A 19473-nucleotide genomic window follows, 5' to 3' on the forward strand; every position below is an offset into this window, starting at 1 on the left:
TGAAAGTGTATTAAGGACTTTCAAACAATCATTCTGTACCCACACTGTTCTTCCAGTGAATTAGATCCTCAGACATACGTAGGAAAAAATTTCAAGAATAAGCTTATAATCAAAGAACAAGTAAAAGAGACAAAAGGAAGTTTCTTCTGCTCAAGACTTATCATTTTGTTGTAAAGACTCTAAACATTCTCTGTTGGGTCATTTTTAATAATACTGTTCCATTTTAATCTTGTAAAATGGATGTATTCAAATAATCCAAACAAGATGTCATGGACCAACAGTGTATAATCCAGATTCAACCTGGAATTAATCTAGAAATTAGTGCCCTTATAAAATGGCTCAAGGGAGCCTACTTGGCCCTTTCTGGCCTTCTGTCAGGTGAGGATACAACAATAAAACACCACCCACAGAACAGAGAACAAGCACTGATAACACAAATTATCTGTTGATGTCTTGAACTTGAACTTCTTAGCCTGCAGAACAGTGAGAAATATACTTTCATTATTTATAAATAAACAATTTCAGTATTTTCTTAAAGCACCATTTTCAATGTAAGGCCAGGAATTTTAAATTAGGTCCTCAGTAATGACTATGCATTTTTTAAAAAAGGATTTGAGCTGGGAGTATACATAGCTAAATGGTCCAGGGCTTATCCCCAAAACCACAAAAAGATTTTCATAAAATGGATTTAAGGAGTACAATCTACGGACTTGTCCATCTTTTCTTTACTGGCTGGAATATATAGTGTTGTGAACATTTTGGTTAAAAATCTAAAGGGGATGAGTTCCATCCACAGTGTTAACACCAAAAAGGCACATTTGGTCCATGGCAAAATTTCATCTTTAGAGGAAACTAGCATTTGCTGGCAGCCTATTTATGACATGCCAGGCAATATGTATCAGGGGAGGGGAGAGGGGAGGAGGAAAGGGAAGGGAAGGGGAGGGGAGGAAAGGGAAGGGAAGTGAAAATGAAAGGGGAGATGGAAGATTCTTGCCTATATGAAGTGCTCCTTACTTCCATAGATAAGTATTTCCCCTCATTTATTCAACATGTTAAGCAGGATAATGTAGAATTTGGGCTACAAACAAAGTTCTGGGGAGCTGCAACCAAGGTTGCTGGTGAAGGCTTCCATGAAGAAGATGTTTGGCCTGAATGTTTATGGAAGGGAAGACACATGGTAGGCTAAAAGTGCCAAGCTCAACAGAATTCAAAGTTGTGAGCAAACAGTCCACCATGCTGGCTAACACAAAAGGGAGCAGAATCGGGAGGGGACTGCCAGTTGCTGTTGAATTCCACTGAAGAAATGTCATTTAAAAACTATAAAGGTTCAGGAAGGGAACCAGCCTAGGTCCTGAGAGATTATACAAGCTAAAAAAAAAAAAAAAAAAAAAAAAAAAAAAAAAAAAAAAAAAAAAAAAAGAAGAAGAAAGTGGCCAGAAATTGGGCAGAAGTAAAAAGACAGATTAATGCCACTGAAGACTGGCCATAAGAGCTCACAATTAGGTCACTTATGGACAAGATCATTTTGTATTGTGTCCCTTAAAAAGGCCAGAATACAAAATGACAACACAGGGTAAGGGACCAGGGGACAAAATAGGAAAGGAACAAACAAGAGGGAACGAGATGGATGGAACAAGAAAGGGTCAAGAGGGAGGTGGAGTACATGAAGGAGGTAAATGAAAAAGGCAGGGCAAGGTTGGAAGGAGGAAACTTCTTTGAGCTAACACCAAGCACCAATCTGTGCTTGTACAGTACCATGAAAGGAATAAATAGAAGTTAAATCTGCAAGGGGGATCAGCTTTGGGCGGCTGGCAGGAGGACACTCTTCTCTGAAGGGGCAGCAGTATCACCACTGGAGCATGAGTGGAGCTGTGAAGAATGTCAAGGAGGTTAGGGAGAAAAGAAGTAGAGAATTCTCATGCTTAAAAGCCAAAGAAAAATCTCCTTCATTTCACTTGGTCTTTGATCCAAACTAAGGAACTGCACAAAATGGTGTTTAACCCCCCAAGAAAACAAAAAGCAATTAACTGGGCTTAGTTGTGGTTTGTCTTTGAAATACAACTGTTACCTTAGACTAGGTCAGTTAAACTTCCTAAGCTTCATCTTTACAAATGGGAGATATGATAAGATGAACTGTCCTATCTGGCTGTACATTCTGACAGTCTTCAACGTGACAGCTCATATCTTAAATAAATTGTCAACTTTCCTGCTTAAAACACAAAACAAAACAAAAAAACCACAAAAACATATTTGAGCTGTGAAAACAAAAGGTGTACATAGTTTTAATACCCTTGAGCCATTTTCACATCTTGGTTTTGATAGTGACAGCCGTAACAAACAGATGGTTACTGACAGGAGCTGTGTCACTAGCTCTAATGAAATTGATGTATTTACAGCTCTTCATTGCTAGAAAGAATCTTCACACATGAAGCAGTTTTGCTTGATTCCTACAATAGCATATGAGACAAACAGTACACTGTTCTATTTTCCTGGGGAAACTACGGCTCATAGAGGTTGGGATTCCAAGATCCCAAAGCACATAACTGACAAACCTGAGACTTGAATCCAGGTTAAGTGAGGATTTAAAATTACTGTTTGAGTTTTTCATGTTTTTTCTTAGACACAGGCACACAGCACCTTGTTTTTCCATTAGGCCTCACAAACACAAAATTTAAATGAATCCAAAGAAATTTGCATACTTTTATACTTATAATTGATCTTGGCAATGGAATATAAATACAACCTTAATTTCTAAGTGATGAATGATTCACTGGAATCCAAAGGACAGACTGGTAAAGGATGAGGATTCAACTACAGTCATTCACAGTGTTAAGGATGTTTTGGTCAATAATTTAAGCTAAAACACCCATATCAGTGTTAACCAGAACACAGTGAATTTGTCAGCATCAGCTGGTATACACAAAAGTATAGCATGTACCATTATGTACAGTACATAACACTTGGCTGTATCACCTAGGCTTGTTTAAATGGGCCTTGATTTTTGCACAACAGCATTGCCAGCCTAATGACAATTTTACAAAATTTAACCTATTTTATTAAGTGACAAATAATTGTATCCATGTCTTCATTTCAGGATGAAGAAATAAGAGGCTCCTCCTGGGACAAATGGTTTGTGGAAAGCAAACTGAACCCTGGAATTCAGGATCTCCTCAAGGCCTGAGGTTCGTAATGTGGCCAAATCTTACACAAGCTTCAAATGAAATTTAACAGAATGATTCTTTAATCGTGAAATGGTTCAACTTTAAGTGGGAGGAATTTACCCTCTTGTTTTTACATGTGCAAACCATATGGACGCTGGCTGCTAGTGGTACTACAATTTTCTGGAGCAAATCTCTTCTCAAATAAGAGGGCTTCTAATGACACTTATGCCTTTTACTACAAAAGCAAAGTAAATATGACCAATAAGGAATCCATCTGAGGATAAACCAAATGAAACTACCTCCCTTACCATCTTCTACCTACAAAGTATTTTCTAAACAAATTAAAATTAAAAACTAAAAAAGTGCAATGAAAGTATTTTGAAGAGAACCATATCATCTAAACACTCTATTCCCATTTTCCTCCTTGGAAATACTGTAATGAGTCAGCAGGTGCTTACTACCCAAATTACTTTTGTACCACCAAGCTGAAAATGTTTAATATTTAAACAGAAAACTGCAAAAGTGAATAGATGAGGACATGCAAATGATGCATATTAGGAAACCGAAAATCTCATCTGACCCAATTTATGCAGAAAAATAACATGAGGTTTCCATTAGACTAGAAGGGACAAAGACAAGAATGGGACAAAGGCAAGAATGTCAGAGGAAGGGAGTCCTGCTGATTTGTCCAAATAAGGAACAAAGAGATTCAGCAAAGCTTTATGGTAGACACTCAAAGGCTAAAGTGACAGGTAGGAAATACTCTCATTTGCTCATTTCTGGGGCTGGGAAAGAGAGTCAGATATTAGGCTGAGGATTTCTAGAAAGCAGAGGAAGGTCTTCTGTAGTTCTTCAGTGTTTTACTAGACCAAGAGTTCTTTAGTACATTGCACTTACATGGCAAGTTGCAAGAATTTCAATTTAAGGGGGCAGGAGGCGAAACACAAACCTCCATGACTAGCATCAAATCTCCCAGTGTTTGAGGACTAAGAAAACAAAGAAAGATCTCCTAGATTTTCAACCAAAAGCAGAATAGCTATGCCTGATGAACCCAAACAATCAAAGCTAAACTGAGCCTTTCTACAACTGTAACCAGGCTTTGATTTTATTCAGTTCTCAAAATGATCAGCCCTTCATTCTATCTACCTAACAGGAGAAAGGAAGGAAATCTTCTCTGGAGGAAGAAATAATTTAGAACAAGGGAGGTTTTTCTGGATATAACGAACAGTAAAAAAAAAAAAATATATACTATTAAAGTCTGGTATAGTGCTGCACACCTGTAATCCCAGGACTCAGGAGGCTAAGACAGGAGGACCACTGCAAGTTCGGGAGGCCAGTCTGAGCTATGTAATGAATTCAAGGCCATCCTGAACTACAAAGCAAGACCCTGTCTCAAACACACACACACACACACACACACACACACACACACACACTCTCTCTCTCTCTCTCTCTCTCTCTCTCTCTCTCTCTCTCATTATTAGAAGAACTGTAAAAAATGTTAACTAATATTTAAGAGAAAAAAATTTAGGCACAGACCCACAGAATCTAGATACTGGATTTAGCAGGCAAGATCCTTAAAATAACCATGATCAACTGATTAAAGAACGTAAGAGGAAAAAAAAAGCAGAAATACACAAAAAGTAGTAACTTCAGTAGTAAACTAGAATATGCCTTGCCATCAAACAGACATCTTACAAAAACAAAATACCCCAAATTAAGGAAAACACAGGGATGGGGATGCAGCTCAGTATCAGTATCAGCTCAGTATTTCCGAGCACTACAGGAAAAAACAAAAGTAGTATCTGAAATTAACTCACTGAACAGATTTATTAACAAACTGGAGATAGCAAAAGATAAAATTAAAGCCAAGTGTGGTGGTAACACACCTGTGATCCCAGCACTCTGTGAAGCTGAGGCAGGAAGATCACAATTTCAAGCCCAGTCAGGGCAACTTAATAACACCTATCTCAAAAATGAGGAGGAAGACTTCTAGGGATGTAGCTTAATGTCAAGGCCAGGGTTCAGTGCCCAGTCCCCCATACTGTAGGGAAAAAAAAGAACAGATTTAGTAAACAAGAAAACAAAAGTTAAAGGAAAATACCTACATGTATTGAAACTCAAACATAAAAAAGGGGCTGATTTCTAGACCAGCTTGAGCTACAAAATGAACCCAAGGCCAACTGCATAGCAAGACCCAGTGGTTTTACTCTCTTCAAAAAAAAGTAATAAGAACTGTGGGAGTAATAAAGCCCAAAATGTGTAATTGTCATTATACAAAAGAAAATAAAGTGCTCTAACTTTCATATATGCAGTTATAAAGGTTATAAAGGTTATAACTGCATATATGTTTAAGTGTATAAGATAGATAACCATATTACTAAGTTTGGTTGGATCATTGAACAAAACTGTTCGCCGTTTCACTGTTTGAAAGTCCACTTTATATGCTTTAATTTTGTAACTTGAACAACTATTTCTAAGATGAGAATATGTAATCTATTAACTAGTGATTTCTTACTGTTTATTTTTAAATTTTGTATTACTTGTACCCTTTTTCTTTTTTTTTTCTTTTTCTCCTTAAATAAAATTTTAAAAAAAGACAAAAAAAAGGTGGGGGAGATAAAAAGCTAATCATAAAAAAACAAAGGGTTCTTTTTCCCTGGAAATCCAGGAGGTAATAAGGCAGAAGATATAATAGCTGTGACAGAAAAATTCTAAAAGTGTGCAGTACACACACTCATACACAAAATGGAGTATTATTCAATCACAAAGAATGAAATTAAGTCATTTGGAAGAAAATGGATGGAATCTGAGATCACGTTAAATGAAATAAGCCAACTCAAGAAGTATCACATTTTCCCTAATAGCATGTAGGATCTGTGAAAGGTGACATAAAGGTAAAATGGAGACTATTACTAGATAGGAAGAAAATAAGGAGGAAAAGGTGTAAGATCGAATAATAAGATGGATATGATTAAAATATATTGCATACATGTAAAAGAGACAATAGTAAAATGTATTTTAGAAAATTCCAAAAGACAATAGCTGAGAATTTTCCAATACTAATGAAAGACATCAACCTTCATGCTCAAAGAGCTCAACAGCCAAAAGTGGGATGAACAGATAAGGAAAGACACACCCAGGCAGGGAATGTCAAAGGCTTACAAAAACATGACAAGCAGAAATGGAGTGAGCCATACAGTAAGCCCCCATCACATCCAATACATAAGGGTGATGCTGGGAGACATGGGGAATCCTCACAGTAACTCAACAAGCTACATTACTGTGTCTGGTAGTAGAGTTGTAGTCACTCCACTTTTTTGGGAGGGTTGGATTTTTGGGGGTATTGGGAATCAAACTCAGGACCTCTCACCAGCCAGGCAGGTGCTATGTCCCTGAGCTAAATCTCTGGCCCCACTCTGCTCTTCATCAAGTAAAGAAAAGCCCAACAATAAAAATTTTACATATTCTGTAATAGACAATTGCCTCCTGTTTCCACAAGGCCATTGGTATCATTCTTTTATTAACATAACAATTCATTTCCACATTTTATACAATTGAATATTTTTAGCACAGTAAGTTTTATGGTAGCATTTACTGAAAAGGAAGTCAAACCAACACTGTAGTCTTAAAGACTGGCATAACAGTCTTAAGCATAAGATGGAATTTCAAAGATCAATATCTGAATTTTCATGTTAGAGATGATAATACTGAAGGCAGAGCCATAAAAATGATGTGCTCAGTCATCACAGCTAGTTAGGAACCGACTGGGAGCTAGAACAAGTCTGTTGATCACTAACCCCACCTTCTTAGCTCAACACAAGGCCAGAGCAAAGTCGTATTCAACCCAAGGTTAAAGCTTTTGGGGAAACATCTCTACTCTTATGAATATGTTATTAATTTTTCACTGCTAATGATGCAAATAGCATATGAGGTACTTCTTCATGTCAACTATGCAGTTATATAACTGCATATGCTGCTATTACTGAGCAAAGTCACACGCGCACACACACATGCAAGTACATCTTATATACACAAGCAGAGAAAGAACATGCATCACAAAGGTAGGGAAAGAGGCAAGAGAAGTGACATACTGCCACAGTACATGGGAGGCTGAGGCAGGAGGATCTCAAATTCAAGGCCAATCTGAACTACTTGGTTAAGTTCAAGGCCAGCACAGGCTACATAGTGATAACCTGTCTCAAAAATTCCAAAACAAATAAATAAAAAGAGTAGGGAAAGGTACAGGCAAGGACTGTCATTTAAGACCCAACAATTAGAATATTTGAGTTGTGGAACCTCGCTCCATAATCTGAGAATAAACATTCGTTAATATCAACACATTTGATAGATATTAGAGAAGGTAACCCCATTCTTTCCATCCCTGGAGTAAAGAAAGGCCAATAGCTGATTCTCTGTATGGATTCTTTGTCACCAGGGCACAAACTATTCCATCAAATAGCAGTTCATCTGTTCTTTCAGTCCTGCATAAATCTGAGGCACCAGAATGAAGAAAAACCAACGTATTCCTTCATCTTGAGGAAAAGTCATTAGAATTCCACTGTCTTCCTGTACTGTACTGTACTGTCTTTTCCTTGTCATATACTTGTCCACCTTATATGTGTGCACTTTGAAATTTGTAAAAGTCAACAGTATGTCTATTAGCACTATTCAGTATGGCACCCCAGGTTCCTTTTAAAACTACTACCTTGAATTCATTAGTCATTTCTGTATGATATTCTTCCCAGTATAATAAAAAAGGAATCCCTAATAAAATCTTTTCACTCTCTTACTTGAGTGTTTCAACAAATATTGGCTCTATATTTATTCATGATTGGGGTTGGGGATTTAGCTCAGCGGCATATATTTATTCACGATTTTCACATAGCTTCTACTAGTATGTCAGCCTTATACAGGATGTATGGATTTCCTCTATCTATCTATCTATCTATCTATCTATCTATCTATCTATCACATGCACACACACATGATACTATGTATTTACACATCAATAAATATAGCCTATGAAGAATTCCTGTAATATATGTTGATAATAGCTCTTTTGGTGAAAGGGGGCCTTGAGGTAGGGTCTCACTATGTAGTTCATGCTGACCTCCACCTCATGGCATTCCTCCTGTCTTAGCTTCTGCTGGGATTACTTCAACAATACACCCAGAGAAACATGGGTGTCCATAAATACTGTCTCAATTAGTATCCTATTACAGTCTGTTAAAATCCCTCATTTGACAAATTATTAATAGATAATATTGATTGCAAACTCAAATTGTTGTGGTCTCTAAAAATATCAAACTATGGCCATCTGAGTTCGTGTCATTTTTAATGAAAAATGAAGATTATGCAGAGATCCAAAGAGAAACTAGTCTAAAAATGTTATAGTAAGATAAGAACCAAATTTCTCACTCTCTGAAAAATAAAAATGAAAAACAGTTCTAAAGAAAAAAAATTAAGACTTTTTAACAAATTAAAATTCTATTTTCATCCACAAATAGCACAGCTTATTACACTGGCAGAATCCTTCCAAGTGTGTACTTTTTCATGCCTCTAGCAGTTCCAGGATTCAATCTGAGAATATTAGGAGGTAGTGAGAGGTCACTGTGTGGTCATATAGAATCTTAGGGCCTTTAAGCGCTTCCCATTTCTTTATGCATTTGGGTCACTTCATAGTTCATCTACATCTCTAGAGTTATTAGAAATGGGCATGAATGAGGCGATCATTTCTCTCTAACGCTGGAGATAAAACCCAGGCCCTTGCACATGCTAGGCAATCACTCTGCCAATAAGCCACTCTTCCAGCCCTGTATCTGCTTTCTTTTTACTATTTCTAACAACTCTACTAAAATATAGAGGTATATTAAAGCCAAATCCTAGCTCAAACTATCCAATAATGTATACTATCTCTGGAAACCTGAAGTTACTTCATATATGTTTCAGCATATTTTGATTAAATTTCTACAAGTATAAATTACCTAGACTTCCTAAATTTCTTTAATCTTCAAGAAAGTATTTTTAGCTGGAAGGGGTAGCAACTATCTTTAATCTCAGTATTCTGGTAGGCTGAGGTAGGAAAATCAGTTAAATTCAATTTGGGCAACTTGATGAGAACCTGTATGTCAGGATAAAAAGTTTTTAAAAGTTCTGGGATTGCAGATCAGTGCAAACACCCTGAGTTTAATCCCCAGTATCACAAAATAACAAGGACTCTTGAATGAGAGCAAATCAACATTTAAATTCATGTTTCTACTTTGAATAGGTTATAACCACTGGAAAAGCATACAAACATTGATGACCAGGTACTATTAGGCTATTTCTCAGTAGAAGGGTATCTCAAATTTCTCATATGGTCAGGGAGAAGGCAGATGAACAATCCCAATCATTCAGATCTTTTTACAGGCTCCCAGAAAATGCTTTTTAAATAAATTTGTAAAACAAACCAGTGGCAAACACTTGAGGGTGCCACACAATCTGAAAGTCCCCTATGCCCATGGCTATCCATCAAAGCTTCCAGAAATAAAAAAGCAAGAAAGACACCTCTCTTTTACCCAGTAGTGCTGAGTTCCTTCCTCATCCCACAGTATAATGGTACTTCCACTTAGCCAGACCAAAACATCAAACAAGACCAAAAGGACAGTGAGAATGTCTGGAATAAAAGGGGAAGGGTTAAGGATCCAAGAAGAGGCAAACAGAGAATGTCCGAGACCATGAAGCAATCTCGGGCTTATCTTAGGTGCAATTAGACCCACAAGTCAGGTAAGAACTGCCCACCACGTGGGTGACCTAGTGGAATCAACCTCTGGAGTAGCTGGCCTATGTCCTGTCTCCCAGGCTGCCTGCAAATATTTCAGAGATTGTACTTCTCTTCTGTCTTCTTGTTTCTTGCAATATGAATGCAGTCCCTCACATTAAGGGATGGAATCTATTTCTTCATCTTCTGAATCAGGGCTGGCTTTGTGACTTGCTTTAATAGAATTCATTCATAGGAAGTAACTTTATACCAGTTATAAACCTAGGGCTCATGTGCAAGAGGCCTTCTATACCTCTGCACTTTCTTTGAAACCTTCCAGCCAAATAGTTAACAAGCCTCGCTTACACAGATTCCAAATTAGAGACCACATGGAGCAGAGAGGAGCTGAGGTCATCCTGCAAAAGCCAGCTCCCAATGAACTTGATCCCATGAATGAACTTGATCCCAGGCAAGAGACCAGGCAGATTTAAAGAACCACCCAGCTGGGTGCCCAAACTGCCAACCTACAAAATCAAGAGCTACATAAATGTTGGCTTAAAATAGCTAACTAAACCTGGTAGTGTGGTGGTTTGTTAAGCAGCCAAACTTAACTGATATAGTAAGGGATGGATTCCTCATGAATTCACTTCATAAATATTTATTAAATACCTTCTATATTTCAATTACTGTCCCAGTAGTTACTGAGCATATAAAGATCAACACACAGAGATTCCTGCAATTATAGTTACTTCTAACCACACTAAAAAATTCAGTAACAAAATCTACTTAGATAGGAAGGCTCAAAGATACTGCATTTGAGCTACCTTTTAAAAGCAAAACAGCAACTTGCCAGATAGCCCTGGACATCAGAAGTGGAAGAAACGGCATGTGCAAAAGCATAGATGCGGGGAAGAACTCAAGGAATGTTCTAGGAATGGAAAATAGCTCAGGACAGATGGAGTGTAGGGAGGACATGACAGATGATGGAGCAGGAAAAACAGATGGAGGCAAGTAACCAAGGGTCTCATATTGTAAATCATGCTATGGGATGTGAATGCCTTGTGTAGGCAGTGGAGAGCTACAAACTGTCTTTAAGGAGGAAATGGCATGATTAAAACTGATGACAAGTGGAAGATGGATTAGAGGCTAGAGTACAAATCAGGGAGACTGATCGGGAGGCTATTACTATATCCCAAACGAGGATTAAATAACTTGAACCACAAAACAGTGAATAAGAGAGAAGACATCTTTGAAAGATGCTTCAGATAGGAGAAAGGCTCAGCAGCCTTGACAACCAACTAAATATGGGCTGTGAGGGTGATGAAAGTTGTGTAGGAGGACTGGGGACAGTGCCAAGTCTTTTACTTCAGAATTCTAAATTCATGATAAATACATTGAGGTAGAAAAGCAGCAGAGCACGCTAGAGAAGAACCACCCATGCTTCCTATAACGGTACTTGCAAGACATCCAAATGTCCAGGAAGCAGTTAAGGATATAGAGATTAAGACCTTAAAATAGTGGACAGGCAGTATAAGCAAGAGATAAAGACCTGAGGAGTTGTCTAAAAACAACAGAGGGAGGGAGACAGCACAAGATATTAAAGTGAAAGTCAATGTGATCTGCAAGACATTCAGGAAAAAGCTATAGAATGGATGGAGAAAAGTTAATAAATGGCAGCATCCTGAGGGACATTAAAATTTCAGGGGCTAAAGGATAGAAATGGCTCCAGTCAACAGCATTGGGTCTTGGAGATGCAACAGGGGCAAGGAGAAAATCCTAAGCACGGATTACATACAAGTAGAAGAGGTGTGGATACTCAACCCATTATTTTGCCACTGTCCTAATGCTAAGTAAGCTATCATCACATTCTTTTCTGTGGTTCTTCCCACTCTAGAGAGGCCCTGGGTACTAATTAGTGACAAGGGTGGCAATAATGGAGATCACATGAATCACAGCATCTGCCTCCATGGATATTATTGAAAATTCTTATTTCTTTCAAACCCCTTTTATATTACCTAGTATGGCAAAATCCAAAATCTGAAAATTCCACACCTGACTTCATGTGACAGGTCAAAATCAAAAAAGGAAGACCAAATATATTGTTTAAAATAATTTCAAACTGTATGTATAAAGTACTAATGAAACCTACATGAATTCTTTGTCTATACATGGATAGATTTCCAAACAAACTGTATCCATATGTTTCAGTAACTAAAAAGGACATTTCTAAAAAATAACAACATCTGGCACAGTGGCACATGAAAAGCCTGTATCCCAGGTATTTAGAAGGCTGAAGCAGGAAGATTACAGCTTTGAAGACACATCAATCAATTTCAGGAGATAGTATCTCCAAACAAAATTTTTAAAAAGGGATTGGAATGCATCTCAGTGGTAGAGAATTTGCCTAACATATAGGAAGCCTGGGGCTCAAGCCTTACTACTACATATATACATATACACACACATAATGCTGGGAGCTCTAGGACTGGCAACTGCTCCCCGCCCAGCAATGGGTGGTGCCACAGGATAAGGAAGTATAGCCTCTGATTAGCAAGAGGTAGTGTTGGAGATAGGCTGTGCTTGGGCATGCTCCACATCTTTAAGAAATGCCTCTTGCACAAGAATTAGCTCCATCTCATGCCGTTCATGTAGAGCAACCTCAACACTCAAAAACCTGATCTCTGCATGGCAGGTTACAAGGCAGAAAGAACCCCAAAGAAAGCAAAGATCTCCTAAACAGAGCAAAAAAGCAGTGTGAGAGAAACATTGATAGCTGGTTTCATTAAGACCATAAAAAGTGCTGGAGAATGGTATCACATGCTTATAACCCCAGCTACTCAGGAGACTGAGGCAAGAGGACTGTTGACAAGTTTAAGGCCAACCTAGACAATTTTGAGAACACATTTGGAAATAAAATTTTAAAAGGGCTAAAGAATATGAGCTTAGCACTCGCAGTACTGGGAAAAAGCATCAAAAGATACCAATAAAATAGTGAAAAGGCAAACTACACACTAGGAAAAAATATTCGTCATATAAAAAATTTCTTACAAACAATAAAAAGAAACCAAATAAAAGAGGGCAAAAGGCTTCAATAAGCACTTCTCAAAAGCATACACAACTGCCAGTAAGTATATAAAACTGCATGCAACATCAATTCTCACCAAGAAATGTATACTAAAACTACAGGGATTGTACTCACCCTCTAGAATGTCTACTATCATAAAATAGAAATTAACAAACTTTGGTGAGGATGTGGAGAAATCAGAACCATTGTACACAGCTATTAAGAACATAAAATGGGATATGCTATGGAAACAATATGTCAATCCCTTAAAAATTAAAAGTAGAATTATCCTTGCAATTCTGCTTTAGATATATACCTGAAAATTTGCAAGCAGGGTCTCAAAGAGATACTTACACACCCGTGTTCATAGTAGTATTATTCACAAATAGACAAAAGATGGAAGCAACTCAAGTGTCCACAGACTGATGAATAAATAAGCAAAAGGCACATATACACAGCCAAATAGTATACAATGTTCAACATGGATAAACCTTGAGGACAGAGAGTAGAATGGTGGTTGCTGGAGACTGAGAAATGCAGGGAAGGGGAATAGGATATTGTTGTTTAATAGGTAAAGATTTAGTTATGTGAGATGATAAGTGCTCTAAAGATAGACAGTGATGATTACACAGGAATGCAAATGTATATAAAGCCACTATCTGTATACTTTAAAATAGCTAAAATGATAAATTTTGTATCATGTGCGTTCTACCATAATTTTTAATCTTTTTTTTGCAGTGCTAGTATAGAATCTATCAGTCTGTACATACCTAGGCAAGTGTTCTACCACAGAGCTACATCCTCATCTTTGAAAAAAAAGCTATTTAAAATCCCATGTAAATATACCACTATCCCCACCAAAACACCAGAAATTCAAAGACTCATAAGCTGTGTCTACACTCCCACCTACTCAGGAAGAGAGGATGGCTGGAGCCCAGGAATTCTCTACTAGTCTGGGTAATATAGCAAGACCTTGTCTCAAAAAAAAAAAAAAAAAAAGACATCAAAACCAAGTGTCAGTAAAAACATAGAGGAAATCCTGTGCACTACTGGTGTTCTATTTTGTTGTTGTTGTCTGTTTGTTTGGTTTTTGCTTGTGGTACTCAGGATTGAACCCAGGGCCATGACACTGGTCTTAATTTCTGGCCCTTTATATTGAGACAGGGTCTTTCTGAATTGCCCTCACTGGGCTTAAACATGTTACTTCCTACCTCAGCCTCCTAAAGTGCAGGCTTCACAGGAATATTTCACCAGTCCAGCTCTGGTGGAATTTAAATTGATACTGTATAACAACCACTTACGAAAACTATTTGATGTCATTTAGTAAATCTAAATGCTATGACCCTACAATCCTTCCCCCCCAAAGCTGTAAGAAAAATGTTCACAGCTGTTTATTCACAGTAGCCAAAAACTGGCAACAACCCAAAGATATAATTGGGAAACAGATAAACAAAGTGCAGCATAACCATGTAATTACTACTCAACAAGTTTGAAAAAAATTTCTGATCCACATGACCACACAGACATTTTGTTACATAAAAGACAATATGCATAGTTTCTATTATACTATCAATTGGTGATTAAACGTGATGAAATCAGTTGTTGTTTTAAAAAAAATAATAATGTGGTTACCTTCCTTTGGAGGCAGACGAATGATGAGCAGAAAAGGCAGGAAGAAATCTTCTGGCCTACCAGAAATGTTCTACAGCTTGACCTGTCATGGAGTGTATATACATGTCAACATGTCAAATTAACTGATCAGCACCCTTTAAAGCAACACATTTTATACACTATGTCACATGGTTCACCTCCAAGTAAAATACCTCTATAATACCTCATGTCTCTACAATGAGTGTGCTATGATTAAAAAAAAAGATTACATCTTAGCCTTGTTCTTTTCCTTTATGAATTAGAAGATTAGATCCTATTGCACCTCCCAGACATGGTAGGGGAGTTACTTCCCAGTTTCCTCTGTCAGATAATGAATCTAAGTCTCAGGCAGAGCAAACTTAACACATTTTTAAATGTCCAAGCCTTACTGAAGCCATTCCTTACCCATAAGGTCCTAATAGTGATACCAGTTTTTAGTACAATCTTTGAGTTTGAGCTTCTAATTTGCTTTCTACTGGTTAAATGTCTAATTTGAATTTTTTTGATCTTCAAGAACAGTATCCCTTTGTTTTATGCATTTATTACTATGAACTAAAAGAATTCTTCCTCAGCTATAAAAACGAATGTCGAAAAATCACAATGTAAAGTATCATCACCTCCTGGCATTGCAAATATGTACATCCCCTATAGAACAGAAACCTTCCTTCCCTTTAACAGCCATCTTGATGTTCAAACCCTTATAAAGCCCCCTTACACAACTCAACACAGTAACTAGCTTCCCTGTGGAAATGCCAGCAGCTATGTTATTGCCATTCTCAGGAAAGAAAGAAAATTGAAAAACACAAAAAGATCAACTCTATACCCCATCAGGCGTGTTCTGCCATTCATAATAATGTGCACATTGAGAACCTTAATGTGCAAAACCCTACACTGTAAAGATAATCACAACCAAATCTTTTGATGTCTTTTACAACCTTGTTTTCTGATCTACATATAACGCATTCTTATTTCGGCAAAATGGGCAAGTTAGTGGGCTAGAAAAGCAGCCAAGTAGGAGAAATATGACAGGCAGATTAAAAACAGAAAGACTAAGGCTGGTAATATATCTCAGTGTTGCAGAGGGGTCCTGAGTTCAATTCCCAGTACAAAAAAAAATCCAGATGAGGTTAAAAGAAGCCTTCCAATGCTATCTGTATTCTAATCAAGGGGTGTAAGTCAACAACGTGACACAAATTTTATTAAAGGCAGATACAGTTACACTGCTGGACAGTGTGACTCTTTAATAGCACCCCAAATAAAATTGTTCAGGACAATTAGCAGTTTTAGTTTCCGGTAAAATGTTTTTAAAAGCAAGTACCAAAAATAACAATTGGTTAAATACAAAGCCTTACAGTCACAGAGAGAAAATAATGGTTTTCTTTTAGAACAGTAGAGTCAGATAACACAATAATATGCAGTGTTTTTATTTAGGTAAATTGTCTGACATAGGTTAGAGTTGTTTTCTTCTGAGACTACCTCAAAATACATTTCATTCCGTAAGTCTATAAAATTTCAACATATTGACCATAAGAGCAGAAGGGTTAGTACTACTGGAATGCATTAATTATAAAGCTGGATAGATGGATTGTCCTTACATACCTGTGGTTTTTCAGATTCCTGTGCTTGCATACTCATGTACATTCAACTCTTTATTTTTTAGAAACCACTGCTAGAAGCTCCCGATTTGGCTTCTACACTGCCACCTGTAGACAAAAAGGAGAATTAAACCATAAATTATGCATCAACAATGCATCTTTTTTAGGTATCTAACAGGAGCAACTGGGGAAAAAGTGGCAAAATATTTGCTCCAAAACACAAAAACTTTGTATTCTTTCTCATCTTGTGCAAAATTCCTACAACATTTCTCTCTCCCAATGATTTGAGAAGTTATTTAATTAGAAATTAAAATATATCTGCATCCCAGGTCATCAAGTGTATTATTCTCGCATCAGTTCCTTAGAGAGGCAGTTCCTTAGAGATGCAGTCACAGACCAATTTAACAGCCATTTCAAGACCTGCTGTTTAAAATCAGAAGATAATCTGTCCACTTTGTTAATTAGGTAATTAAGAATTCAGTGAAATACCGCAATGAAAAAAAGAGTGAGGAGAGATTCACATTAGGGTTACTGTATATCTCAAGGTCTAAAACACCTTTTAAAAATAATTCTAATCTAAAATAGAGCTTTGTCCAATCTAAACACTTGGATAGGAGTATTTTCATCCTATGTCTGAGCTGAATGTTCTGACTGCTGAAAGGTCTTCCTATTTTACCCTATGAATTTTAGCTCTTTTCCCCCCTTAAAAAAAAGGAAGAAATAAAACTAAATCAGGAAAGGAACACAGGAACAAAAATACATGACCAACTAACAGCGAGTCCAAGCAGCCAGGAGATGGAAGGATTAAAGGTGTCGGAGAGAAAAACAGACAAATACTGAAATTCTGGAGTTAACTGAGAAAAACAGACCCCGCCACACAGCTTTTTACCGCTTCTAATTCCACAATTTATCCAGCACAAGCGCCCCAGCTCCAACACTTTTAACTGAAGACACAAGCACCACCCCTCGCCCCACCACCTTGGTGAGGCAGCGCCAAAAGCCACCAAGCGAGCGCGCCAGCCCGACCCCACGACCCCGCAAATCCCAAGGCTTTTTAAACCCATCTAGAGATCCGCCTTACCCGTAATTTACTTCAATGCCCCGAAAGCCAGTTTTGGTTTACAGAATTGCAACAAATCCAAGAAAATCAAGTCTCCTTTAGAAACTCTTCTTCTGACGGAGGTTTACACACAACTCTCTCTTCTCCCTTGCCTCCCAAATCCGAATGCGCGCTGGGCTATCCCAAGAGGGTCTCCTGGGAACCCGAGAATGACCAAAACTACTCACTCCCACGAGACTGCGTTAAACGTTCGTCCACACGCTCAGAAGCGGCTAGGGTCTGTGCAGGGCCAGCCCTCGGATATAAGTTCAGCACACCCACTCTGCACCCACAAACCTCCACCCTGGCGCCGAAAGCGCGAGGGAGCTCCCGGGCGCACGCACCGGCGCCAGCACACAATAACTCGAACAACTCCAGGCTTTCTGCACACGCCGGGCCGGTCCTGCCACCAGCCTCTCCTCCCACGATTCCCACGGTCCCGCGTGGCTAGAGCAGGAAGCGTACGGTCGCTGCGTGTGAGTTATGGAAAAGAGGCGACCTGCACGTTGCGAAAAGGAAGGGGGTGGAAGTCTTCCAAAGCCACATGGGTGGTCGCTCCCTTAGAAGGGGACTAGGTGGGGGTGGGGACAGTGAGACCAAGGAGTGAGTCTTAAGGGAGCAGCTTTCCCCGTCTCTTTCCCACCTAGAACAGCGTCCGCACACACCGCGGGGCCGTGGACCTTTCTCCCACCTCCGGGCATGCCCGCCCTGACCCCAGAGCGCAGCGGCCTGGAAGGAGGGAGGGCATCCAGTCTGCAGCAGCTGAGTTCGAGGGTGCCCACCTGTGCGCAGGGTCGCCGGTGCGCTCCCGAGTCTACCGTCTTGTGCTGCTGAAGGTGGCGATGGCCAGAGTGCCGGACTCCAAGGTCCTCCTCGCTCCACTGGAGTGGTCGTCCTCGTGTTCGTTGGTCCAGGTGGGAGACTTACCCACCTAGCTCGCACGTTGTGCCACCGTTGCTCGGTCCGCCCAAACCCAAACTGTTCACCCCACCCCTTTCCCCCTCCCCACGCTGCTCTGTGCTCCGCCCACCCATTCCTGCAGGGGCCCAGCTGGGGGCTCGGGGCCAGCGCCTCGCCCAAAGATATCGGGCTTGGGGGAGGGCAGGGAGAGGCATCCGGATCCGCCCGGACCCCCAGGCTCCTAACCCACTTCCCACTATAGGCAGCCGGTGGCTTCCGCGCTTATCCCGAGGCCAAGAGTGTAGGCGCCAAGCGCTCTGCCCCCATTCTTCCGGCGTCTCTTCTTTCCCCGCAAGGCACCTTTCCTGGCACCATGGGTGCCGCGTGTCTTGAGGGGGAGGGGGTTTGAAGCAGGGTGGAGAAAGCCAAAGAGTGGAGGCGAAGAAATTACCATGTCAACTGCCAGGGGATGCAAGTTGCTGCCTGTGTCTTATTTCTGTTACATTAACTACCTGGATGTGCTGCTGTCCTTGTTATAACCGCGTTAATCCTCACAGGCATGAATATAAGATTTTCAAGCTAAGTGGTGTAGTATTGTTGGGGTTTTTTGTAATTTAATGATGACAAAAGACAACACATTTATATTTTTTTAAACTCGCTTTGTAGATAGGTATTTTATATGTATGTAAAGCCACATCTCTAATTTTTAAAAAAAGCACAATATGAATAACAGAACAGCCGTGTTTTACAGAAACTGATCCGGTGCGTATGTGATATTTATCAATAAAATCGCACCGCAATTATATTAACTGGTTCGTTTTAAATTTTATTTTAGATATTTCCCAAACAGGTTCACAATTTAGGAATTAAGACCTCTTGAGTTTTAATGTGGCTTTTTGACGCAGTTCTAAAATGTCAAGTTCATGGAAATCACTAAATGTAGTTATTTAGAAAATGGATCCTTTTTCTTCCAGGTTGGAAGCATTTTTACAGTTGGCAAAGGATATTTTTTTTTTCTTAAGCCAAGAAATAATAAAATTCTCATAATTTTTTGGTTTATCTGGATTTGGACTTGGTTTATTTGGATTATCTGGTCTTGTAGCTTTTTCTTTAGTGCTTTCCTCTTTGAGGCAAACTTCATTTCTGGTTCTTAAATTTTTCTTCAAAATTTTTTTCCTAAGTCAAATTACAGGTATCATGATTTTGAGCCTTTGTTTTCTTAAAAGGGATAGGAAAATTAATTATAATTCATTGTCAAAACC

General features: G+C 38.9%; 1 long non-coding RNA gene across 1 annotated transcript in view; it reads right to left on the reverse strand.

Moving 5' to 3' along the window:
* The window catches only part of LOC134475420 (uncharacterized), a 100576-nt gene extending 82292 nt beyond the window's left edge, over positions 1-18284 (reverse strand). The window contains exons 1-3 of the long non-coding RNA XR_010046521.1: positions 18094-18284; positions 16217-16320; positions 14600-14681 (exon numbers count right to left, since the gene is read on the reverse strand). This is a non-coding gene — a long non-coding RNA (uncharacterized LOC134475420). The remainder of the gene's footprint in view (positions 1-14599; positions 14682-16216; positions 16321-18093) is intronic.
* Positions 18285-19473: the final 1189 nt, after the last annotated feature.

Source organism: Cavia porcellus, unplaced genomic scaffold, assembly GCF_034190915.1.
Source record: "Cavia porcellus strain 051 isolate PalLab524CR breed Dunkin Hartley unplaced genomic scaffold, mCavPor4.1 scaffold_3, whole genome shotgun sequence".
In the NCBI taxonomy this organism is placed as follows: domain Eukaryota; kingdom Metazoa; phylum Chordata; class Mammalia; order Rodentia; family Caviidae; genus Cavia; species Cavia porcellus.